At 40.2% G+C, this 26,665-nt stretch overlaps 1 long non-coding RNA gene across 1 annotated transcript; it reads left to right on the top strand.

Moving 5' to 3' along the window:
- Positions 1–22,807, top strand: LOC149470043 (uncharacterized). Its single transcript, XR_016311290.1, has 3 exons — positions 1–121; positions 3,325–3,362; positions 22,701–22,807. It is a non-coding gene; the product is annotated as an uncharacterized LOC149470043 (long non-coding RNA).
- The last annotated feature ends 3,858 nt before the right edge of the window (positions 22,808–26,665 follow it).

Here is a 26,665-nt window from a genome sequence, read left to right as displayed (position 1 = left end):
TGATAAGGGAAGAAGTGACACCTTTCCTATCATTTCCTCCCAACATCCTATGTAGCTATGCAGGAGGGAACGGGCCTAGAGGTCGAGGCAGCAGCCGGCTAATTAGCACCAAATTAGCGAGGTGAGACCCTCACTACTATTCTTTTGTTTTATAATGTCTGCAAGGGGGCCGAGTCTCTGCACTGTGGGCCTCTGGGTTGTACTTGCCCCTGAATGAAAAAGTAGCCAGTCAGCCCCTGAAGAGACACATATCAAGAATATGAAATGTTGGGGTAACACGCACTTGTGTAGTATTGGTATTTTACTGAACATTTCATTGAGACAAACAATAGACAATAGATACATTTTCTTCTGAGACTGTGTGAAGCAGGAAAAAATACCAAAAAAGTCCAACCTCAAAACTGCATGTGCCTGTGAACAGTGAGACTCCTATACCAAAAATTGTCAATAGCAACACTTTACAGCTCATTAGCTTTGGGTTAACCATGATTACCTAATATGAATGGTGCAATCAGCATTTTATTACATGCTTGTGTCTGTGCTGTTTGTGTGCATATGTGCATAGGGGGTGGGGGTCTTTAACCACTTTCCCTCCAGAGGATTTACCCCCTTCCTGACCAGGCAATTTTTTGTGATACAGCACTGCGTTAACTGACAATTGCACGGTCATGCAATGCTGCACCAAAATTATATTTATGTAATTTTTTTTCTCACAAATAGAACTTTCTTTTGTTGTTATTTGATCCCTCTGCATTTTTAATTTTTTGCGCTATAAACAAATAAAGACTGACAATTAAAAAAAAACAAACAATATTTTGACTTTTGCTATAAAACATATCCAGTAAAAAAAATAAAAAGAATTTAATTTCATCATAAATTTAGGCAAAAATGTATTCTGCTACATGCTTTTGCTAAAAAAAAATCCCAATAATGTATATTAATTGGTTTATATGAAAGTTATAGCATCTACAAATGGTGGTATACATACTGGAACTGTTATTTTTATTTTTTTTATACTAGTAATGGCGGTGATCAGCAACTTATAGCGGGACTGCGGGACTATGGCGGACATTCTGACACTGGGTGGGAACTAACTGCCACTGACATCCCCAGTGACACTAATACAGTGCTCAGTGCTAATAAAAAGCACTGACACTGTACTAATGACACTGGGCAGAAAGGGGTTAACATCTGGGGAGATGAAAGGGTTAACTGTGTGCTGTGTGTTTTACATTATGTGCTGTGTCATGTTTTACTTTGGAGACATGCTGCTTGCATTTCTTTGCTGTGTAAAAGGTTTTGTTGTGTGGGGGAATTTACTAAAACTGGAGCAGACGGAATCTGGAGCAGCTATTCATAGTAACCAGGGGCGGACTGACCATTTGGAAACTCGGGCACTGCCCGAGGGCTCAGGGTCAGTAGGGGGCCCCATGAGATGCCCCTGGTACCTTTTTCATAGGTTTTTTTGAGTGTGGGCAAGGACACAGGGGCCCCATGATCCCCTATTGCCCGGGGGCCCCATGAGCTGTCAGTTTGCCCCTGATAATAACCTATTAGCTTCTATTTGCTGCTTGTTCAGATAAGCTTTGAAAATTTAAGTTAGAAGCTGATGCTATGGTTGCTATGAAAAGCTGCTCTATTATCTGTTTGGTCCTTTCTTAGTAAATTCCCTCCAGTGGGTCTGTTAGACGTGCTAATGCCTCTTCTGCATTCAGCCTAAGAAGACAAAGGATAGAGAGTCACTAAACTGTGGTTTGCCTGGCCACTGCTGGCTGGGATTTGACAGCTTTGAACCCAGAAGTGCTCAGAGTGCTTCCAGCTTCATTGATCACAGAGGGGATTGGGGAATGTATGTTTTCATGGTATTCCTCTACTCTCAATCTGCTCAAGATCTGCAATAGATTTCCAGGGGTCAAACGGAGAAGAGGGAAGCTATTTACAGTGGTCTAGAAGTGATCAAGAAGCTGCTGTTGCATATTACAGCTCTTTACTGCCCAGCTATAGTAGTTAGCTTACGTGGATAAAGCAACATCTGAAGCTAACCCTGTTTTTATTACTTAAAGAAAAAAAGATTACTAAGGAAAATTCTCTTCCATGAATAACTGAAGGAAACAAACCAGAAAAGAACACTTGCACACCTCTAACATATGGCCTTATGCATTTTTTTGCTATAGAAGCAACTTTGCAGGAATTTAAAATGAGGTCTCGTCAGCTGAAAAGATTTTCAATCTACAGCTTGTGGGAAAGGCCATTGTAAGTGGCAGGAATATGCTGTAATTAAAGTGTTTATTAACCTTTACAGAAAAAACGTAAATGTGAACACCATGCACCCCCCCCCACCAAGCACTCAGCACCCCCACAGCCACTCCAACGGTCTGGAGATTTGAAATCCTGGAGAAGAGGTAGAAGGGATATGAAATCCTTAGCATTGATCACTTTATTAGGGTCACTATTGATATCAGTGTCAATTAGTCAGCTAGTGTCCCTTCCAGCCAGCATCAGCTAGTGCCAGATAGCCCGCCACACTATCACAGTCTCACTGTTTATCGACATTACTAGTATAGCGTTATAGCTGCGTAAACACCAGTATATGTAACACGGTTTGCAGATGCTATAACTTCCGCACAAATCAAGTAATATACAATTTTTTTTTTTTTTTAACTGAAGATGTGTAGCAGAATATTTTGGCCTAAATTTATGAAGAAATTTTATTTTTTGATTTTTTTTATTGGATATGTTTTATAACAGAAAACATAAAAAAAATCTATTTTTTTAATATAATAAAGAACCCATTGGTGAATAAATACAACCAAAAGAAAGCTCTATTTGTGTGAAAAACAATATAAATTTCATTTGCGTACAGTGTTGCATGACAATGCAATTTCCATTTTAAGTAGCGCAATGCCGAATAGTGAAAAATGCCCTGATCATGAAGGGGGTAAAACTTTCCAGAGCTTAAGTGGATAACAAACCACATTTATTTGTATATTTAACAAACCAGGGGCCATTGTCAGGGTCTACAGACACTTCCAATGTAGACAAATTACATAGTATATGAAAATTAGAAAGGAGAGAAAATACAGAGATTGTATATTAATAAAATGAATAAAGATGGAAGTGGCGCTATACAAGTGCCTGTAATAAATAATAAATAAGTGTAAAACTGAAATGTCAAGAAGAAATTATTAAGAATATTGTGACATTATGAACATTACTGTAAAAAGGCAGAAAATACAAATATAAACATATATTATAATCTGCAGATAAAGTTCTTTGCTACAAAACTTTCTTTTTTAACTGACTTTTCTATTGAAATTTTTGTAGATACATAGTGAAAATGAACAAGAAACGAAGCAGTAAAGGTAACCATATATTTTAAAACTTTCTATAGAAAGGGAAACAAATGACTTTCATATAAGGAGTGTAGAAGGAAATAGAAGGCAAATGAAGGAAGGTAGAAGGTTAGATAGAGTACAAAAAACTTAAAACAAGAACAAATCTAGGTGACAATTCCGAAAAGGGAAGAGATGGCAAATAAAATATACAGAAAAAAGAATGGGGAAACAGAATGGGAAAAGTTTCAGAGAATAATATAGCAGCATGAAAAAGAGAAATAATTTCAAAGAGGTTAGTATATTAAAGAGAAGATTCCACTCATGAATGGTTGGATGTGTAGAGATAAAAATGGAAACTTAATTGGGAGTGAAGATAGCAGAATGCTGGGCCAAATACTTTGACAGACTAATAGACAAATAGATTTAGAATCAGAGAATAGAAAGTGAAAAAAGGCTTATTTTATGACCCAGAAATAGAGTTGAAAATATTATGAAAGGACTGAAATGGAATAATGGTAATGGTATGAGCTCATACATGATAAAAATATATGGACCAACTTTTTGAAGATGTATCGCTGGAAGGAGGAACAATTACTAGAAGAATGGAAATTGGGAATAATTAGTCCAATCCTGAAAGAATAGTAGGCAAAGCCATACAGAAGAATCATTGCTGTATCTCCCTGCTAATTGCCACATGATTAAAATTTGGCCATCAATTTAGAATTTTATATATATGCAAACCCTATCATTAAAATCTCAAACTCTCTTTAACGTCATTTCTCCTTCTTTAGAAATGTTCCTTTTTTTCATGAAAGAGGTGAAATGATAAAGCTGGTTTCCAGGTTTCATTTAACTTTAAATAGTTCACGCTGGTCCAAACAAACTATTTACTTCACTTACAGTTGCAGCGGCTGGGAGCACTATATAAATTGTATGTAGAAACTGAGTGGGAGGCCTTGTCAATTGAATCACATCGGTACCATCCCCAAAAGGCAGTAAATAGAAAACATAGAACCCAACCCCTACAATGAGGGAGGGAAAATGTCATGGAAAAATGGGGTTTTAAATGGTGTTCTCAGGCATAAACAACACAGTATAAATAAAACCACTTTCTTTATTATTTGTATCAATTTGTAACATTTTTAAATAGCTGATCTACTGCATAAAAATATAACAGCTATGTTTACAGTCAGTGGATACATGTGTTTGAAACTGGATGAAACAAAGATAATATGAACCAATATTGGTCCCAAATTCTTCTATGAATGAATACAAAGTTTCCTCTGATTGGCTGAAGAAGTGAGGTGGACTGATGATATCATATCCTCTGCCTTAACCGATTCATAGAATACAAAGCTCCCCGTGAAAAGCTGAGCTGCGCTCAGCCTGACTTGATTTTGTTCTGGGAGTTGGAGATATGTCCCTGTCCTACTCCTGGAACACAGTGCTGTATACGGTATGTAGCTGAGGCTGCATACAGTTCACACAGCACACACAGCTGCTGCCTAATCTGATATTGAAAGTATTGGTTTACTTAGACAAGTGGTCTCCAAACTGCAGGCCTGGGGCCAGATGCGGCTCTTTGCTTGCCTTTATCCAGTCCTTGAGGCATATTCCTGCCACTACCACCAACAATGGGGCATCTTGTCACTGACACTAATAATGGGGCACTATTCCTTCCACTGACACCAACTATTTCTCCCCCTAATACCAAAGATTGGGCCTTTTTTACAGCATGGCACGCCCCCCCCCCTCCCCTAAAGTCTGAAGGACAGTACACTGGCCCTTTCTTTAGAAAGTTTGGAGATGCTTGATCTAGACCAGAAGTCTCTAAACTATGGCCCTCCAGGTGTTGAGGAACTGCAAGTCCCATGACGCCTTGCAAGACTCTGACAGCCACAGGCAAGACTCCCAGAGTCAGAGGCATGATGGGACTTCAACAACTGGAGGGCCATAGTTTGGAGATCCCTGATCTAGACCAACCTGGTCCAAATAAACTATTAAAAGTTAATTGAAACCTTGAGATCAGCTTTAAACGGTTAGTTCACCTTTACAAAAAAAAAGGCCAATGCAGATAAGGGGCGTCTGAAGATAAAAACTGTACAACTTTGACCAAAATTGAAATAATGCCCTTGCTGTAGGTGTAGGCCATTTATGTACCTCATGAAGCAACGTCCTGGGAGCTTTCTAGTCAGGCTTCCTGAGGTACGTAAATAGCCTACAATTATAGCAAGGGCATTATTCAATTTTGGTTAAAGCTACAAAGCTTGTTTTTATCTACAGACACCCCTTATCTGCATCTGCCTCATCTGAAAGCAGATTTTTGGTACAGGTGAACTATGCCTTTAAAGAATTTATAAAGAAAAATCATTAGGCAAATGTAGTGTTGTTAGACGAAAAAGATGTGTAAATGAAGTTGAGGGCGAATTTCTAGGAATGCAAGGCTGGGGAAGGAGGGCAAGACAAAGAAAAATAGACAAGCATTAAAAAGGAGGCCATGGATTTGAGACCAGTACAATCATTAAAGAAATTACCTTTAGGAAAGCCCCCTCCCTTAGACTTACACTGGCTCCCAATGTAATAGATTCTCCTAACAGTATGTCTTCATCTTTTGGATTAAATGGGTTCTACCCATGTAACAAATGTGCAGCCTGTCGGTATAATGGCTCCCATAAAAGTAAAATTAGGGAGTTTAAATCAAATACCACGGGAAAGAGTTACAAAATCAACCCACTTATCACGTGTAACAGTACATACACAGTTTACTTATTAGAATGTTCTTGCAAGCTACAATATGTGGGTAGAACCACAAGGGGATTGAGAGGCCGACTTAGGGAACACTATAATACTGTAATATAAAGAAAAGTTATAAAGAACATTCGCTCTTCAAGCATTTTCTTGATTGTCATTATAGAGACCCCACTGATCTTAAATTTACTGCTATAGATCTCATTAAGCCACAATGGAGAGGAGGACATAAAAGAAGAGCTGTTTCACAACTAGAAACTAAATGGATTGTAGAATTGAAATCCTTGTCCCGCCGTGGCCTCAACATAGACCTTGACATAAATTGTTTTATCAATAATAGTTGATTTCTATCTTATTCTATTCTATTTTTTACTCATTTTTTGAAATTTAACAATATAATTTTTTATATATATTTTAAGATCTTTGCTGTTTTCATCCATCACTTAGCCATCTTTTACAAGAATTATGAGATTTTTCCTCCAGTTTTTAACATACTTTTATCTTTTATCCTTTGCACATGAGATATATCTATATACATTTATGATTTATATTTATTGCCCACTTTTACATTATATATTTTTTATACATATATAATTTTTACCTTATTGTGCTTTTATTGTTGTTTATTTACATTATCTATGTATGTTATTTAGATTTATTAATTTGATCTAATTTATACTTGTAAAAATATTTTTATACCTTTTTATTGTGAGATATTAATTGGATATGGATTTATAGATTGACCCTTTTATAATAATTGATTTATGAATATTCACTTAAAGGTTTTTATATATAATATTTTTTATGCTGGGCTTTGTAGTTTCCAAAACTTCAGTATTTTCTATGCTCTTTGCACTTTAGACTACAACAAAATGGAGTCTCTCATTGTATACATAGGATTGGTCTCCTGTATAATGGTTCTCGAGTTTGCCATTTATATTAATAATAGTTTTTTATGTGTTTGTTTCCCCAAACGTTTCCTTTAAGTTGGACCTATCCTAACCAAACCATATCCTCTTAATTATGCATTTAATCTGTACAACAGGACACCTTCAGACATTGAGTGACGTTTCTGACACCTTCCCGCATGCACATAATTATGTGGTGACCTGGCTGCGCATGCGCACGTTGCTCTGCATGACGCGTTTAGTGATCTGCCCGCGCATGTGCCCATCTCTCCATACGGCGCGCGATTGTGCATGTGCAACCTGCTATTTAAACTCAGCGTCTTCTGAGTGGTCTCACCCCTTTTACAAAGTGCTTGCTGTACGAAACACGTCAGGGGAGCCCACCAGCTCCCACCTAGCTGCACAAGGCCATGAGGAAGGCCAGCAGCCATTTTGTGACCACATGTGAGTTTGCTGTTTTTTACCTGGATACTTTTTTATATTTATAATAAACATACTACAGTATCAGAAATATTTTGACCCCTGGCTTGGTTATTACGAGCCCCATAATGTGGAGCCATCTTGGAATGTGAAGCCATTACGTAGAGCTGTCTTGATGAGTCTGTGAGCGGAGTGAGACCCCTGAGTGTGAGTTGCATCATCCTGAGTGTCTACTGTTGAGCCTGATGACCCAGCAGCCCTAGACCAGACCCAGATGACCCCATTATAAGGATATACATATAATTCGCATCAGCAATTATCAACACGGAGCACGGATTACCTCACATTATGGACTACTATATTTTGTGATTCGACTCACCATCACTGTCACCTTATCATTTTGCATATACTATACTGATGCGTCACTCATAGACGCAGTCATCACTGCACTACTTTTGCGCCAATATTAGCGCTCACCTATAATATATGTTTACATTTATTTATTTATTAATATCAATATTATAGAATTCATGTTCTTCAGCGCTGCATATTTATTTCTATTTGTCATTTTAAAGTGTTGAGGTTTTACCTTTATATGCTAGCTGCTTTTATCTATATTTATCACTGCGCTCACATTTACTCCCATTATATAGTCACTTTAATGGGCTACCCTATGCTTGTTTTTCACCCCATAAAAGCTCTTGCTCCTTTTTTGGGTGACAAGCTTAGAGAATTTATTAAATTGCAGCAGAATCGCACCACCTTTGTGGTGGCATTAAGAATAATGGTACCCAAACGCTTTTTGTGCATTTTGCCGCAATTTGGTTTTGTGGGCAGAATTGATTTGCCCCTGATTACAAATCACCTAATGTGAATAGGGGCCTTAAAACAGAACGCGCAAGAAGGTCAACCCACATAGGCTTCTTTAAATCTATTTAGTTTGCAACTGAATATAGCACAAAATGCTTAACAACAAAAAAAAAGGTGATAATGGGTGCAACCAGCAAAGACAAATCACCAACAAACAGGTCTTTTTCTGCAACATTAGGCTGGGTACTTTCCACATTTCTTTTTTTTCCCAACGGTCAATTGAGTAATGAGAATTTCTTTAACTAGTCTGAGTCTTAGCTGAATAGTGGTAGAAAGCATTGATTCAACACACACCCAAGTGATTTCATGGCTATAGTGTTTTCTATACATCGCCTGTGTGTCGATATTACTTTATTCCTTAAGATTGGTTTCTACAGAACAAGTGGATGCTCGGCGTCTTCTGCTACAAGATGTTTCACTAACATGAACATAATTTCACACAGGTGCCTCATTCAGAGGAATATGGATCTTGAATGGTAACAATTACATTTGTGCTTGTCATAATGAAAAGCGAGAGATCCGGACAGCTGTTTAATCAACTGACATGATGGCTGCTTGGTGATATCCTTTTGTTAGCTATATATAATTAAATAGTTCTGATACTTTAAAAAATAAATACATTAAATACAATAAAAGCATGTTTTCATATTTGTCAAAAAGAGTTTAGCAAAGATAAAAGATTGAATAAAACACATGCAGTATAAGCTGAGGCAGATAATAAGAAACTACACATTTGTGGGCATTTTTCTAATTTATTCATATACTGTATGTGCCTAGATACAGATACCTTTATCGAAAAAGAAGCTAGTCTCATTATAGAATTACATTGGAGCACTTAATTTCTCTTCTAATAATTCAGGGGTGCTCAACGTTTTGAGAATGAGAAACAGTTAAGTGATTTGGTAACCAGTCGCAGGCCACAATGAAAAGAAACAGTCCCGAATTTAATTTGTTTTTAATTTTGAATAGCATAATGAACATTTTCCTCCTGCAGCCGCTAATTGCTGGTGGGAGGGAGAGGAGGAGAAGCTGGCTTTCAGTGGTTACAGGAGAAAAATGCAGAGGATCGGTTCCTGTATATGCCGCCCCTCCTGTCCAAGTGTAAAACAGAATGTGACAGGGAGGTGGCACAGGCCCCTGGAGCATAAAGTGGGATGAATATTGTGACCCCTGATGCTACACCGGTGGTTGGGGCTGTGTGGTTAAACATGTTTCAACTGTGGAATTTTACTGTCCCCCAAACCACAAATGTAAAAAGCTCTTACTGTCCTGTGCCCCCTATAAGGCTACTTTCACACTGATGTGCTGCTTTCCTGCAGGTTAGCTGTGCTTTGCCATGGACTTCTATCATATCTTGCGAGTGTGGTGCACTTTCTGAAAGTGCACCAAAACTCCTACATTCAGGGGTTTTGGTGTGCTTTCAGAAGCGCACCAAACTCACAGGATATAATAGTCGTGCATTTCCCTGATTTGGGGTCGAGGGCCACATCAGAGCGGTCGAAGGGCCACATGTGACCCACGAGCCACAGGCTGAGCACCCTAGTAATCATTATTCTTCTTTTTCTATTGTCATGATTGTTATCAACATTATAGATAGGGATAATGTTTAGCTGATGTATTTATGAGTAGTAGCTTCTACCCAGGTCAAGTTTGAAACTGACAACCCTAGGGTAAGTGTAGTCTTCTCTTGTTTTCCTACTTTGCTGGGGCAGTTTAGATTTTCTGCCCCCTTCCCCAACAAAGGTAACTATTTATAGTGAACCAATGGACAATATTAACCTGCGGACAATTTGCTTTAGCAGTTAGTGTTTATTAGTTGCCCCCTCATGCTGGACAAAGCCCAACTTCAGGCAAAGCTTTCTTCACTTTGTCCATTATTCCCACCCCTATCACCCAAGTAGAATTTAATAAATCATACATACCTTCTGAAACCTCCACTGTCCATGTGCTCTTCCAGAAGTGATGACTGGTGGACCCATTGCTACATTCTATGCCCATACTGACCGCTCACCTGTTTGTAACATCATCATACCGCTGCAATTTTCTCAATCATGAGAGAATAAAGGTGCTGGACAGCTATCTAGTAAGTGATGCAGATATCTGAAAAAGGACCCTTCTCCTCTGCAGGCAAGATTTGGGATGCGGTGCACCACATGGCTATGAGTTTAGGTATTTATTTTGCGTTTTTTTTATAGCTAACATAATGATTAGTTGGGTGGGTGGGGATGAGAGAGTTCATATTTAAACATCTTTACTTCTGGGTTGGAAGGAGCATAGTAGGTTGAGGGTGGGTCCACTAGATGGCCTACTTAAGGCTGTTGCTCTTTAAAATCCTTCCAGGAAGGAGGATGATTTCATTTCCTTCCTGGCATAATCCAATAAATATGGTGGGAGGAGCATAGTAGGGAGAGACCCTAACCATGGGAAGTGTTGCCATGTGAAAAATGAGCACCTAAGAGACAGTGACTCTATACCTTCTTTCCCCTTGATGGGAGTTTCCCGGACATGGGCACAGCAATGCTTCCCAACCTTAAAGGGACTTATGACAGTACTTGGAGGAAGGGTGTTTTGCTAAACTGTGTTGGGGTCCAAGACCAGAAGTGAATGTGTTACCACTTCATATTCTACAGTTCAGAAGTTAACCTACAGACAGCCTCAGTGTGCAGTTATTCAGTGGTCATAGTAGATGTGTTGAGAGAGAGAACAAGAGAATCCGTGATGTCACCTGGCTGTTGAGCCCTGGAAGGATAAGGGCCAGCGTCTGGATTCCCCTGGGAGTGGAGGGGGTAAGGTTGCGCAACCAGGAGGGTGGAGAAAGGGTCTGGTCTCCGGCCACTTCACTCTCCTTTTTCTCACGTGGCAGTATTAATATTTGGTGATTGGCTTGATGTGGTCACATGAGGACAAAATCCTCAGTCCTGTGTAAGCTTTGAATTCAGCCACTAAGAGTTTTTAACCAGGCTGTTTTTCTTTGCTCCTTGCAATGGAGGAATAGAGTTGTGGGGGAGCGGAGGAGAAGTGAGTATGTGCTCCTGGGGGGAAACACATTAAAGCAAACCTTTTTCTTTTCATTATATAAGTAAAGCTCTGGCATACAGCTGTACTGAAGACCATCATGGAAAGTGTATGTAGAAAACCTATGCCATAACCCACTCATCATACTGCATAATAGCTCTCAAAGCTCAAGCAAAAAAATCAGTAAGAGGTTTATTTAACAGGTTAAAAGAGCAGCTTTTTTTTTTTTTTTAAATCATACTTACCTAGGTAGATCCAGCATTGATCTGATGCTTCATCTGTCAACCGCCAGCTCTATGGGTGAGAAGTGAGCGATCAAACTATACAATTCTAAACGAAAAGTTCTCCCTGCTGCTTTGAGCAGAGAGCGGTGACTGTCAGTCATCCCGCTCTTCTCTGCCCCACCCCTACCCCCAGTGGTCACTGGAGGAGGAGGGGGCAGGAGCAGCTGGATCAGTCTGTCAGAGGCTCCTGGCTCCTGGGGGTAACCTGACCACATGGTCCCGATCTTTCCCCAGCCTGGACCGGCTGAGTGATGTCAGCTGACAGTGGACTTTGGCCCACTGTTGGATGAAAACAGGTCACAGGAGTGCAGAATGAACTGCACTCCTGAGATCCACAGAAGTACAGACAAATGAGCTTTGGCTGTACTTCTCCTTTAAATTATGTCCCTGGATATATTAAAGGCTAAATTCACCTTTTGAGAAGAAATAATAAATGCACATATTTTTACAGGAAAAAAATGTGCATTTATTTTTGTCCCCTCAGGAGCTTGCAAAGCATTGCACCTGTGATCAGTGGATCAGGGGTACAATGTCAGGCTCCTGCAGACAAGCCATGCAGCTTTCAGCCCCTACCTCCATACGGCCGGCTGTTTACAAGCTGCAAGGCCTGTGAATGAACTATAAGAGCACTCATCAGTGTCATCACAGTTCAATCAGAACTACAAACCATTAGGTGCGGTGACTCATGGTACTTGTAGTTCTCATTCACGATCACTGTGAAATGTGACAGCGAGTGCGGGGAGAGGATCCTCCGCCTGCTGTCATACATGAAGGGGGGGGGGGGGGGCAGGTCTGGAGCATGTTACATGTTACACCTGAAATGTGGGTGTAACGTGTAACATGCTCAGAAAGGTGAATTTAGCATTTAAATGAGCTATTATACTACCCTTAAGGTATCCCTAGATATTAAAAAAATATGTTTTTCTTTGGCAGCAAAGCAAATAATAGCCAGGGCATGGATGGAATCTTCACTCATTCAGGAGGTCAAAGATAATATGAACTTTGTGATAGTGAATGAAAAGATGTGTAGTATCCTTAATGATTCACAACCTAAATTCCTCAAAATTTGAGGCTCACCTCTTCTTTACCAAACCTTATCCTGATAGTCTGAGTGTCCTATGATTAATTTATTATTTGACCTTCAAATCCAAGTCTATGGAGGAGGAGTTCTTCCACTCTCCCTCCTCTCTTCTCCTGCCCCTCTTTTCCTGCTTTTCTATTTCCATCTGACCATACGCTGGAGTCCTTCTTCTTCTGATCTTCCTAGCCCTTGTAGTGATTCCTTCCTTACATATAGGGTTCATGCACTGTGGGCACAATCCTAAGGTCAATTGTCTCTAAGCAATACTGTATTGAAGGTTTACTTGTGCTTTGTTCATTCCTACTGTACATCTAACCGTGTTCATTTTTTGTGGCCCCTGCATGTACAAAGCAGTAATTAATTATTTTAATTTAAAATAATAAAAATAAGTCGACTGAAATAAATTATGTTTTTCTAATGGTTAAAACAAGGCTCAGCTGATCCCAGGTATAGACAGGGCACCAGTGTAAGCACTGCCCAGAAATGGTTGCTTTTACATGTACAAGAAGTAATCCAAATATGACACAGTTTTCACTGAAGATAGGACAGTCATCATGTTCACTAAACCACACAATAATACAAAATTATGGCCTTGGACTTATATGACCCTTCATCAGCTTTAGATCAATACACTGTATCAATGTAATATTTAATGACAAGAATACTATCTTGTTACTGATATATAGAAATGTCTTGTATCAGTTAAGGTAAACATTTTTCCTATTGGTCAATGTGATCACATGACACCACAGACAACCAGAAAGGAAGCTGGTCTGGGACACTACGTAGCCGGGCACTGCATTGTGAGTTGCAGGTTGTGCACCTTTGACCCCAACATGCACATTCTGTGTAAATGTATGTTTAGTAATGTTACTTTGGTTTGATGTGCAACTGGCAAGCTAGAACAAATACAGCTGACATAAAGCATTCTTTTTTATTCCTGTTACCTGTATTAAATATAGGGACAGCCCCTCTCAAGTGCAAATTTTGCCACATTTGGATTATTTGGGTTTTTTTTAATTTTCAGTCTAAGGATGTTGGGTGGAGTGGTGCCAACAGGGCCAACCACTGATGGAATTTTGGTTGGTTCATTAGGAATCAGGGGAAATTTGCTCAGTGTATGGCCAGCATAACATTTGCTAGGCAAGAGGAGAAACAAAAGACCCAATCCATGCAGGTTTTTGTCTAGTTAATATCTCAAATAAGCTTACAGTATATTTATCCTTTTAGAGATTTTATAATGGTAATGCTTTTTTATCAATATTCTAAACCAGTCTTTCTCAACCTTTTTAACACTGAGAAACACTTGAAATAATTTTAAGCTCTCAAGTAGAGATGAGCGAATTATTCAAAAATTCGATTCGGCTGATTCGCCGAATTTGAGGAAGAAATTCGATTCGATGCGAATTAATTCGCTACGAATTTAACTTATTAAAAGGGTTTCTAGGCTTCAGAGAGCCTTTAAATTAGTGCAGAACACTGTACCTTTAATTTAAATGCCCTTGGAGATGAGGAAGGACAAGGAGAAGGAGAAGGATGAGAAGAAGGAGAAGGATGAGAAGAAGGAGAAGGATGAGAAGAAGGAGAAGGAGAAGGATGAGAAGAAGGAGAAGGATGAGAAGAAGGAGAAGGAGAAGGATGAGAAGAAGGAGAAGGAGAAGGATGAGAAGAAGGAGAAGGAGAAGGATGAGAAGATGGAGAAGGAGAAGGATGAGAAGAAGGAGAAGGAGAAGGATGAGAAGAAGGAGAAGGATGAGAAGATGGAGAAGGAGAAGGATGAGAAGAAGGAGAAGGAGAAGGATGAGAAGAAGGAGAACGAGAAGGATGAGAAGAAGGAGAAGGAGAAGGATGAGAAGAAGGAGAAGGAGAAGGATGAGAAGAAGGAGAAGGATGAGAAGAAGGAGAAGGATGAGAAGAAGGAGAAGGATGAGAAGAAGGAGAAGGAGAAGGATGAGAAGAAGGAGAAGGATGAGAAGAAGGAGAAGGATGAGAAGAAGGATGAGAAGAAGGATGAGAAGAAGGAGAAGGATGAGAAGAAGGATGAGAAGAAGGAGAAGGATGAGAAGAAGAAGGATGAGAAGAAGAAGAAGGATGAGAAGAAGGAGAAGGATGAGAAGAAGGAGAAGGATGAGAAGAAGGATGAGAAGAAGGAGAAGGATGAGAAGAAGGAGAAGGATGAGAAGAAGGAGAAGGAGAAGGAAAAGGAGAAGGAGAAGATAGGCTATTTCTGACAGTTCTGTGACATTCCCTCCATACAGCGGTTGAAACCGCTGTATGGAGTGAATGTCACAGAACTGTCAGAAATAGGCTATTTCTGACAGTTCTGTGACATTCCCTCCATACAGTGGTTGAAACATTGTATCTATTTGTTTCCATTTATGGAAACAAATAGATACAATGTTTCAACCGCTGTATGGAGGGAATGTCACAGAACTGTCAGAAATAGGCTATTTCTGACAGTTCTGTGACATTCCCTCCATACAGCGGTTGAAACCGCTGTATGGAGTGAATGTCACAGAACTGTCAGAAATAGCCTATTTCTGACAGTTCTGTGACATTCCCTCCATACAGCGGTTTCAACCGCTGTATGGAGGGAATGTCACAGAACTGTCAGAAATAGCCTATTTCTGACAGTTCTGTGACATTCACTCCATACAGCGGTTTCAACCGCTGTATGGAGGGAATGTCACAGAACTGTCAGAAATAGCCTATTTCTGACAGTTCTGTGACATTCACTCCATACAGCGGTTTCAACCGCTGTATGGAGGGAATGTCACAGAACTGTCAGAAATAGCCTATTTCTGACAGTTCTGTGACATTCCCTCCATACAGCGGTTGAAACATTGTATCTATTTGTTTCCATAAATGGAAACAAATAGATACAATGTTTCAACCGCTGTATGGAGGGAATGTCACAGAACTGTCAGAAATAGCGGAGCTCTGCAGATACACTTAGCGGAGCTCTGCAGATACACTTTTTGCCGGCTTGGAATTCTTCTTATTTTCATCCTACTTCTTCTTCATCCTCATCCTCATCCTCTTCTTCTTCTGAGGATGAGGATGAGGATGAAGAAGAAGAAGAAGTAGGATGAAAATAAGAAGAATTCCAAGCCGGCAAAAAGTGTATCTGCAGAGCTCCTCTAAGTGTATCTGCAGAATAGAGGAGCTCTGCAGATACACTTTTTGCCGGCTTGGAATTCTTCTTATTTTCATCCTACTTCTTCTTCTTCTTCTTCTTCTTCATCCTCATCCTCAGAAGAAGAAGAAGAGGATGAGGATGAAGAGGAAGAAGAAGAAGAAGAAGAAGTAGGATGAAAATAAGAAGAATTCCAAGCCAGCAAAAAGTGTATCTGCAGAGCTCCTCTAAGTGTATCTGCAGAATAGAGGAGCTCTGCAGATACACTTTTTGCCAGCTTGGAATTCTTCTTATTTTCATCCTACTTCTTCTTCTTCTTCTTCATCCTCATCCTCAGAAGAAGAAGAAGAGGATGAGGATGAGGATGAAGAGGAAGAAGAAGAAGAAGAAGAAGTAGGATGAAAATAAGAAGAATTCCAAGCCGGCAAAAAGTGTATCTGCAGAGCTCCTCTATTCTGCAGATACACTTAGAGGAGCTCTGCAGATACACTTTTTGCCGGCTTGGAATTCTTCTTATTTTCATCCTACTTCTTCTTCTTCTTCATCCTCATCCTCAGAAGAAGAAGAAGAGGATGAGGATGAAGAGGAAGAAGAAGAAGAAGTAGGATGAAAATAAGAAGAATTCCAAGCCGGCAAAAAGTGTATCTGCAGAGCTCCTCTAAGTGTATCTGCAGAATAGAGGAGCTCTGCAGATACACTTTTTGCCGGCTTGGAATTCTTCTTATTTTCATCCTACTTCTTCTTCTTCTTCTTCTTCTTCTTCATCCTCATCCTCAGAAGAAGAAGAAGAGGATGAGGATGAGGATGAAGAGGAAGAAGAAGAAGAAGAAGTAGGATGAAAATAAGAAGAATTCCAAGCCGGCAAAAAGTGTATCTGCAGAGCTCCTCTATTCTGCAGATACACTTAGAGGAGCTCTGCAGATACACTTTTTGCCAGCTTGGAATTCTTCTTATTTTCATCCTACTTCTTCTTCTTCTTCTTCTTCTTCATCCTCATCCTCTTCTTCTTCTTCTGAGGATGAGGATGAAGAAGAAGAAGAAGAAGAAGAAGTAGGATGAAAATAAGAATAATTCCAAACCGGCAAAAAGTGTATCTGCAGAGTTCCGCTATTTCTGACAGTTCTCTGACTTTCACATTTACAGCGGTTGAAACATTGTATCTGTTTCCGAATAAAAACATCTGTATCCTAAATGGAAACAAATAGATACAATGTTTCAACCACTGTACATGTGAAGGAACTGTCAGAGAACTGTCAGAAATAGCGGAGCTCTCTGCAGGGACACTTTTGCCGGCTGATCGGGAAAAATCCGATTCGCGCACCCGAAGTAGGCTAATATTCGGATTCGACGCGAATCGAATTTTTCCTGAAATTCGAATCGAATTCCACTTCGCCTGGTTCGATTCGCTCATCTCTACTCTCAAGGACCCTGCTAAATTTAATCCTTGAGGGGTCATAAAAATGCCCTATACATTGGTGGTTTGTCGGAAGAATGTCATCCTTAGAATGGTGGGATGAAATGCCACCCTTTACAATGATTAAATATGGTACCGCGCTCTAATCAATCATGCAACATCAAAACATAGCCTTAATCTGTAAAAACAATAATATACCATAAATGTGCGTGTATATACTCAAATCAATCATTACAGTGCATAAAATCCATGTACTCATTCACGCTGCGTATTTAGTTAGTGTTCCGGTGGTGATCTTAGACTATATCTTACAGACAACTGAAAAGGACATTGGCATTATGTTGCTGGCTCTGCCAAATGGAGTTGGGTCTGGAACTATGCAGGCACCCTCAAATGGGAGATTGGTCAGACACCAAGGAACCCATTGCAACCTCTGGAGGAACCCTAGGGTTCTACTAAACCCTGGCTGAGAATGGTTGTTCTAAATTATATGTTTAAGAACTTTTGGAAATACAGTCATTAAAAGCTCTACCTAAAACCAATATTTTGGTTACTGGCAAGATTTACTATATGCTATGCCATGACAAATATTTAAAGCAGAACTCCGGGCAAAAACTTCTTTACATGTTCTTGTTGCTGATTTCCTACCTTCACTGAATATTTAATACATCTTCTGGATCGCTTAGTAGTTGCTCTGAAATAGCTTATTCATTTTCAAATCACACCATTAATTCTCTTTGGTTTCCTGTTAGAACAGAGCTATACCTCATATTACCCCAGCCACTGGTCTTGGCACATTCTTTCAGTAGTTCCTTCTCCAGAAAGCAGTGATGTAATTCAGCCCCACTTGCAGTGGTGGGCAGACTGAGACTCTCAGACACATTCAATATGTTCAGGCCTAGTGTACCCACCCATATTCACTACTATTCCCTTTGGTTGATGGGAACTGTTGTTTCCTTTTACTGCAGAGAGTGAGGAGATGATATGATGAAATCTCTGCTGTTAAATCTCCTCTTTAGCAGAGCAAATGCTGTTATCTTTTGAATTGCAGTGACAGATAAGGTCATGAAAATGTAATGAGATTTTCTTCTAAATGGCAAGGATTTTCAAAAATGTATTAACTGTTTAGTGTTTTGTGTAGGGGGTGTTATAATATGTGATTTTTTTTTTGCCTATCCAATCCTTCTTTAAATTTAACAACCCCGTGCAATGAAAACTTTTAAACAAAACAACATATGATTCTAAATTTAACCCTCTTTCCTTCAATGAATATAAATCCCTTCAGCGTATAATGTGTATCAAAAATATGCAAATCATAAATATTAAAAGTAAATGAAAGTACAATGTGCCATAAGTGCAATCTAAGCACATTTAAACTTTAAATGTAGTATCCAAGAGCAACTGCTATTACAAACTGCAAAAAGTACAGTTTAAGTAAGTGTAAATCTCAGTGCTTTATCCAATACAAACACTTCATCTTGGTAGTGCAGTATCCAATCAGACACTGAAAATATAAACCATGCTATAACCAGCATATTCCCGATGCCCTCTCAACTCCTTTGTGCCCCCTTAGTTTGGATCGACTCACCAAATACAGATGACCTTTAAATCATTAAAGCTCTTACAGCTATTTCCCCAAAGGGCAATATGCACCTCTTTTGGCCAATTTGTCCTCCTCAAGGGGCGATTAATCATTAGTGATTCACATTAGTGCATTAAATAAGTGAAAAAAATGAAAAAATATATAACCATCGCATAAAAATGTTCCTTTTTATTACATAAAAAAAAATTGTTAAAACGCTTACAGTCTTGGTGATATACCAACACCAGCTAATACGCCCAGTCCTCAGCCCCTGGTCTCTCTGAGATCGAGGAGTTGCCCTTTAAAAAGAAAACCCACCAAATTTTACACTTAAACTCTATGTTGTTAATAAAGCCTTGCCAAACAACACTGGACTTTAATCAGTGTGGATGATAGGATCTAACATATGAACTGTACAAATATAACATCATACATCAAATATTCCTCATATATGTTGACTTTTTGAATTTAGTAACTTTTATAGAGCCACAGTTTTCTAGAGCCTTTTTTTCTATATAATACTTCTAGGAGGAGGCTCTACGCAATCCTTGCTTTTCCAGGGGATAGAAAGGCAGATATGTTGTCAAGGAGACTGAGAGATAGGAGGCTAGTTTGATTAAAAAGACTTCCAGAATCCCATTCTTATTCAAGGCCAGATAAATGCATGTATGAGTCATCAATGCATAGATGGCATTTAACCATTGAAGTATCAAGAGACCACTTCACAAATGTGTACCCTATGATTAAACTGACAATATAGTGGATTATGGCATATCAATGTGTGTGTCTTTACACAGTATGTACACATAGAGAGGGATGTCAAGTCAGTCCTGGCAATCACTAAAAAATACAACAGACCATATGGGTACATAGGCCAGACATTGTAGTAGGCCACTTTATGGATTTTCTGTAGGTGCACAATTCTCACCAGTGTTGTAGCTCTTCTTACTGCAGAGGTATCAGCACCAGAAATTTGAGATAAGTTGTGTACAATCATTTTATTTTACATACATCAAAGTGTATCATGCTTATTTTTATTCTACAGGTATTAGTACAGGAACAGTTCTGAGAACGATTGCCATTTTTTAAGCTGCGACCCATAGGGGGAAACAATAAAAAGTATCTGAGACAAACTTTGTCTCACTTTTGTTTCAGCTGGAGCATACCCATTTAACTTTTAGGTTTTCATTTTTTAAGCTGTGGGGAAAAAAAATGAAAGACAGAAGCTGACTGGTAACTATAGACAACATGTGAGATAAAACTTTGTCAGACATTTGTTTTCCCCCGTAGTCCACAAGAAAAATACGTAGAATGTAGGGTGTGTTCTCTGCTTCATGTAAGTGTTTTTCATGTTTTGTAAGTTCTTTTTTAGAATGCAGTTTTCTGGGGATTTCTGTAATGCATCATTTGCCAGACTCTGGCAAGTAAGCTCCAGAGTACAGCGGTGTGGTACAGGGAGGTCTGCCTATTTTGTTAGTTGGCCAATTTTTGTCATCAGTGAGATTGGACCATTCTCTAAAAAACAGCTAACCACTATTCTGAAAGGGCCCCTGGCCCTGGCTAGGCTCCCTTGAAAGTAAGCTGAGTGTCTACTGTAAAGCCACCGGGCTGGGGCATGGGCCCAGGGAGCTTGGCTGTCTTGCAGACTGTGTGCATGGAGGCTTTCAGCTTGGAGTAAATTTTCTGAAGCTTCAGTCAGCAGAACTGAGCTACACAAGAATCTCAAGTAGGTAGCGGTCAGCGTTTTGCATTGATTACCAGATGCTATCTAGTTGTTGGATTCTGGAATATTCCACCTTCTCTTCTACCTCATGTTACATAGTTAGTCTGGCTGAAAAAAAAAGAAAGTCTTTTTCAACAAAATGTAGTTCAACTTTAAAAAAAAAAAGTTATAATCCTATAACCACAGTTGATTCAGAGGATGGTAAAAATGTTCTGCATTAAAATTGTTTAAAAATATTCAAGGACTTGACTTGCATTATTGCAAGATTCAAGCAAGCGTAATTGCTTGCGGACAAGGTGTTCCTAGAGGGAGGTCCTACTTGCAAGCCCAAGGCCCTACTAGGCAGAGGCAATGTAAAGGTGCTATCTGATTTTTCTTATAGTCATTGGGAAACCTAATGTCCGTATTGAAAAGAAAAAAGGCAGCGCTGGATAGGAGAGGAAAGCCACCCAGAGCTATTGCTGGAGCTTGCACAGACAGTGAGGTGAAAGTTTTTATGTGACTCTCTTTGAATTTGGTGGGAGAATGTCTGAAGTGTTCCTCTCCTAAGGGGACCATCAGCGAGTGGCACAACTTATTTACATGAAATCGTTACAAATCTGAATGGTAGCTGTGGCAGCAGCTTAACAGGAAGGATCTTTTCTTTATGACAGTTTGATGCAGTATAGTTGGGTGAGCTATCATGCTATGCGGGCTACAAATTTTGTAGCAGAGGATCTGGTGAGTATCCAGTCTGATGTGTGTTAGTCCATATACTGTTGATTTATGGTCAATCACGACTGATTGGTGGAGGATTCATCACTTTCTAACACTTTTTGATGGACTTCACATGTAGAGACTTTTCCATTAATTTTTTATTTAATGCACATTTTTTTTTGTATTGTAAAAAATAAGGTTATTTACATTTAATTTACATATGGTGGTTCAGCAAAACACTTGACATACTGTACACTATATGCAGTAGGATTTGTATATCTGCCTACTCTTTACTTGCAGCCTTCACACACCATAGTATGGGAGGTAAGCGTAATTTCCTGCAGAAAAGGGGGGAGATTTACTAAAACTCAAGCACTTAGAATTTGGTACAGTTGTGCATGGTAGCCAATCATCTTCTAACTTCAGCTTTTACAGAGCTGCAGCAGATTTTGCACTCTCCACTTTTAGTAAATAACCCCTATGGCGTTCCTGGAAGGAGATTCCACTTGAAAGCCCAAGCCCTACTAAGCAGAGGCAATGTAAAGGGAGAACTCAAGAGTATCCCCAGTTTTCCACATATGGGGAGGTTCAGATCTCCTGGCTTACACAGGTGCTTTAGAGAAAACGAGTGTAAACTGCAAGGAAAGGGTAACCTAATATGATTCCTTCCCACCAAAAAAAAAAAAAAAAGTTACAAGCAAAAATCTGGATGAAGCACACATCGGTGTTAAATAGAATTCCAGGCTAAACCTAACCAGTATTAAAAATGCTCCCTCTCTTCTCCTAACACCTATACTAATTAACCTGCGTAAGAATGATTTATATACTTATTCATCCCACTTCGTTCCAGTCATGTGGACCCCTGTGCCAGCCAATGCAGTACACATGGGAAAGGAGACAGAGCTCAAAAACAGCTGGTGGAGCAGTGACGTCATCCATAGGCTACTTTGCCCTACCCGTTGCTGGTGCTACTCTTCTCCCCTACAGTAATTGTTGACTGAGGGGAGTTGGATCACATGACAAGACTGGAACAAACTGAAAATAGGTAAGTATATGCATCTTTCTTACATGGGTTAGTCAGTATAGATGGTAGGAGGGCAGATGGAGCATTTTTAAGAGTGGTTAGGTTTAACCTGAAATTCTACTATAATAGTGGACACATGGGAGTCCCTCTGGTTGCTCTGTTCATCTCCAGCATGGCTAATGGTGCAGCTTTCCCTTCTATTTTGTAAAAATAAATATATATGCATATATATATATATTAGGATGACATTATTCTGTGTACTATAACCCAATAAAATCAATCAGATTTAAGCAGAAGTATATTTTATCATTATAATATATCCTGTTTTCTTTTCGATGTCGGTGCTCTCTTTCTTACTTCAATACGAAAGATATGACAACCTTGGCTTTCAAAATTCCAAGGTGGTTAATATAATGAACAAATTACTGCTAAGATTGTTCTGTATTTGTGTTTATATTTTGAAGGTAACTGCAATCAAGCACTGCAATCAACAATTCACCACTCTTGCAGAAATACCTCATATACTGAGACACTCCGTCAGCTGAAAAGGATCAAATAAAGTTGGACCACATAGTTTCCACATTTCCCTTTCCTATTCACGTATGCATTTACTATATTTCATAAAAGCTAATAGTTTAACACAGTGGTCTCCAAACTGCAGCCCGGAGGCCAAATGTGGTCCTTTGCTTGCCTTTGCCTAGTTCTTAGGGCACTATTCCTCCAACGGATACCATCAATAAGTCACTATTTCTCCCACTGACACCAGTAATGGGGCACTATTCTTCCCACTGATATAAAAATGGGGCACTACTCCTCCCATTAAAACCATTGATGGGTCATTGTTTACTCCACTGATGCCGGTGCATTAACTACATCCACTGGCCAAAGTCCAGCCCCTCTAAGTTCCCGATCACATCAAGCCCGACTTTGAAATCGTGCGACTTACAGTGAAGTTGCAAGATTTCAAAGTCATCAGAACAGCCGATTTCAGGCACGATTTGCAAGACATCTGACAAAGGGCACAATTCACTAAGCGGTATCTTACCACCCATCCATACCAAGCCCTTCAGGGTCTGGTATCAATTTTGAGGGGAACCCCCAGGCCAAAATTTGAAAAAAATGGCGTGGGGTCCCTCCCAAAATACATACCAGAACCTTATCCGAGCATGCACCCCCCTCCTGAACCATACCAGGCCACATGGGGGTGGTTTGGGGCAGGGGGGCTCCCCCCCAATGCACCTTGTCCCTATGTTGAAGGGGACAAGGGCCTCTTCCCCACAACCCTGGGCTGTGGTTGTGGGGGTCTGCGGGTAGGGGGCTTATCGGAATCTGGAAGCCCCCTTTAGCAAGGGGGCCCCTAGATCCTGGCCCACCCCCCCCATGGGAATGAGTATGAGGTACATGGTACCCCTACCCATGCACAAAAAAAAACTGTAGTGAAAAAAGACAGGAGACCGTCTTTGACAAGTCCTTTATTAAAAGAAGAAAATAAAAGAATGTCCCCTGAAGTAGATCCAACGTCAATCACGATGCCCGCCACCGCCACCTGAAAAAAGAAAAAAAAAAGTCTCCGCTCCCGCTGCTGGCTTCTGGCCGTCTGACTGCTCTTCTGGCTTGACAGTTCTGAAATATGTAAGGGGCGAGGCCATCACATATGTGACCCCGCCCCGTGTGACATCATTGACCCTGCATGCACCACTTGATGATATCACACAGGGTGGGGTCACATGGGTGATGTCACTGGGTAGCCCTGCCCCTTACATATTTAAGAACTGTCAAGCCAGCAGAGCAGTCAGACAGATGGGAGTCAGCATCGGAAGCGGAGCCTTTTTTAAAAAACGTTTTTCAGGCTGGCATCGTGATTGACGTTGGATCTACTTCGGGGGACATTCTTCTATTTTCCTTCTTTTAATAAAGGACCTGTCAAAGACTGTCTCCTTTTTCACGCTACACTTTTTTTCCAGATTCTGAAAACTCCCCACCCGCATACCCCCACAACCACAGCCTAGGGTTGCGGGAAAGAGGCTCTTGTTCCCATCAACATGGGGACAAGGTGCTTTGGGGGCATGTGGCCTGGTATAGTTCAGGAGGGGGGGGGGCTCGCTCATCCCCCCCCTTTCCTGGCCTTCCGGGCTGCATGTTCGGATAAAGGTCTGGTATGGATTTTGGGGGGGACCCCCACGCCATTTTTTTTTTAATTTTGGTGTGGGGGTTCCCCTCAAAATCAAAACCAGACCCGAAGGGCTTAGTATGAATGGAGGGGGAGGGACCCCAAGCCATTTTTTATTGTTTTTTTATTGCCGACAATTCTTTCTTTTACATTCAGCTATCAGTGGGGATTCCAGCTGACAGCTGAAACATTAACGCATGGTTTTCACTACTAAAATACAGCATGACTTGATGAAATAACTCATGTGGTATTTTAGTAGCGTTTTTTTGTGAATCCAAACGTTTTTTTTTTCAAATGCTATGCAGTATCCTACCACATACCTGGATGCGGTAATATACCGCTTAGTGAATTGTGCCCCTGTACAGATGTCTATGCAAATCGAACCAAAAGTAGTGCATGTACTACTTTAGAAATCGGTGCGGCTTCAACCAAGTCGGAACTGCACCAATATGACCACTCCAATTGCGGACAATAGGGTGCAACTTGGCGTACGATTTGCAAATCGCATGCCAAATCACACCCGATGTGACCGGGGTGTAAAGCCTGAAGGACAGTAAGCTGGCCCTTTGCTTAGAAAGTTTGGAGACCCCTGGTTTAACAGAAGAGTACCTGTCACTTGCAATTTATTAAACAGGTGCAAAGTTAGAAGCAAAAAAGCAGAGCGGGTTCAGGGTGGCAAGAAACTTGCATACACTGCAGAATAATTGTAGTGATACACCCAAATGGAGCCACTCATAGATTTGGGTCCTCTGCTCTTCTTTGGACCTAAGCAGAGCTCCACCCTTGCTGACACCACCAGAATACCTTGGCTGGGGTGTCTCCTGGCAGTCACACAAGAAGAATACACACCAGTTGTGATCAAATAAACAGGTTGTATTGGCAGAAATATTATGGTAAGGCAATGCAACAGTTTAGATGTTAATACAGTGAGTCAACACAATAACCGTACAGTCAAGTACCCTTTAAAGTCTGGTTACCTATGTCCTGCAGGACCAAAAGCATAAACAATAGCCCTCTGGGACTGGGAGTTCCCACCCCAAGTGAGAAGTATATGAATAACAAGGAAACGAATGGCTAGCTCACCTGTAGGCCCTCAGTCGAGAGTCTAGGTTTAAGCCTTTTCAGATTCCTCAACTGTACTGCACACCTTGACTCAACTTGGTCAGGTCCAAAATGGCACAGCTCAGCACAGATTTACACACACTGCTGCAATGTCTCTCTCCAACTCTTCTTTTGTCTTCCCGGGCTTTTTATATTACAGTCATGGCTTAAAATATTGGCACCGTGCATTTCTGTCAGATAATGCACTACTTCGCCCAGACAATTGTTGCAATTACAAATGTTTAGACATTCTCATGTTTATTTCTTTTGTTTGTATTGGTATGACACAAAAAAGTGGAGAAACAAAAAGCCAAATCTGACACATTCTGCACAAAACCCCAAAAATGGACTGGACAAAATTATTGTCACCTTCTCAAAATTGTAAGAAATATTTGCATTTCAAGTTTGTGATGCTCCTGTTATTTGTAATTAAACTCACCTGTATAAATTAACAAGTGCGGACAATATAGAAATCACACAACGTTTCTGTTGTGTATCTCTATATGCCACATGGAGCACAGAGAAGAGAAAGAGCAGCAAATAATTGTTTGAGGATTTGAGAACAAAAATTGTGGAAAAATGTGGACAATCTCAAGGTTAAATCTCCATCTCCAGAGATCTTAATGTTCCTGTGTCCACTGTGTGCAACTTTGTTAAAAGTTTACAGCCCATGGCACTGTAGCTAATATCTCTGGACGTAGATGAAAGAGAAAAGTTGATCACAGTAAGCAGCAAAAGATTGTTCGGTTGGTGGCTAAAGAACCTCGATCAACTTCCAGACAAATTCAAGCTGACCTTAAGGCACAGGGTACAACTGTGTCAGCTTGCACTATGCGTCGCCATCTGAATGAAAAGGGGCGCTATGTTAGGAGACCCAGAAGGACCCCACTGCTGACACAGAAACATAAAAAAGCCAGATTGGAGTTTGCCAAAACGTACCTGAGAAAGCTAAAATCCTTTTGGGAGAATATGCTGTGGACAGACTAAACAAAATTACAGCTTTTTGGTAAAGCCCATCATTCTACTGTTTTCAGAAAAAAAGAAATGAGGCCTTTAAAGAAAAGAATACAGTCCCTACAGCCAAACATGGTGGAGGTTCACTGTTCACTGAGATGATGTTTTGGGGTTGCTTTGCTGTGTCAGGCCCTGGATGTCTTG

The sequence above is a fragment of the Staurois parvus genome, unplaced genomic scaffold, assembly GCF_062004578.1.
Source record: "Staurois parvus isolate SC_StPar_1 unplaced genomic scaffold, SC_StPar_1.0 ptg000054l, whole genome shotgun sequence".
Lineage (NCBI taxonomy): Eukaryota > Metazoa > Chordata > Amphibia > Anura > Ranidae > Staurois > Staurois parvus.
The sequence above is the reverse complement of the archived record's forward strand: the minus strand, read 5'-3'. Positions and strand labels throughout refer to the sequence as shown.